A 979-nucleotide genomic window follows, 5' to 3' on the forward strand; every position below is an offset into this window, starting at 1 on the left:
TAATCCCAGCACTTTGGGAGGCCGAGGTGGGTGGATCACTTGAGGTCAGGAGTTTGAGACCCACCTGGCCAACACTGTGAAACCCCATCTCTACTAAAAATACAAAAATTAGCCAGGTGTGATGGCACAAACCTGTAATCCCAGCTACTTGGGAGGCTGAGGCACGAGAATCACTTGAAGCCAGGAGGTGGAGGTTGCAGTAAGCCGAGATCACGCCATTGCACTCCAGCCTGGGGGACAGAGCAAGACACTATCTCAAAAAAACAAAACAAAAGTAGAGAAAAGACAAGAGGAAGGTAGGTAGGTGTGTTAATACATTGCAAACTGAGCAAGAGAGGGAAACAAGAGAAGGGACAAGTGGGTGTCCTTCAGAGTGACATCATGCAACATATAACTCTATTCTTGGTCAGCTACATTTAACAACGCCCATACCTGATTTACATGGTCAGAAATAAACTCATCTGCAGCGACCATCATTTTGTGAGCCAGGTTGGGTTCTTTATACCTGCTGATTTCCATTAAATACTGTTTAGAAAAATAATTTTGTAACCCTGCCCTGCTGGCGTTAAATATAAATCATTGGTTTGGCTGCTAAAATATAACATTCAAGGTGAACAGAGAGACAAGCAATCTTGTTTTCTTCCCCAACGATGCTTTAACTCAAGACAGGAGCTCCCGGGTGGCTTCGCATCGCAATTTGCCACACGTGCGCTGATGGCTCTGCTGGGCTCTGCTGGCGGTGCTGGGCTGCCGACGTCACGGAGCCATCAGTCACGGATTATGGCTGCAAGGGGTGCCTGGGTTTAATCTCATTTTTGAATGAATTAATATTATTAGTTTTGAAGAATTAATGGTATTAAATGTGCAAGGTTCATATAAATTATGTCCACATCCACCTATTACTAAATGTGTCTCATTCTTGTGCAAGAAAGCTTCAAGAAGCAATGCAGTGGAATCCTCTCTTTTCTATTTTTCTAAA

Source organism: Gorilla gorilla, chromosome 15 (assembly GCF_029281585.2).
Source record: "Gorilla gorilla gorilla isolate KB3781 chromosome 15, NHGRI_mGorGor1-v2.1_pri, whole genome shotgun sequence".
NCBI lineage: Eukaryota > Metazoa > Chordata > Mammalia > Primates > Hominidae > Gorilla > Gorilla gorilla.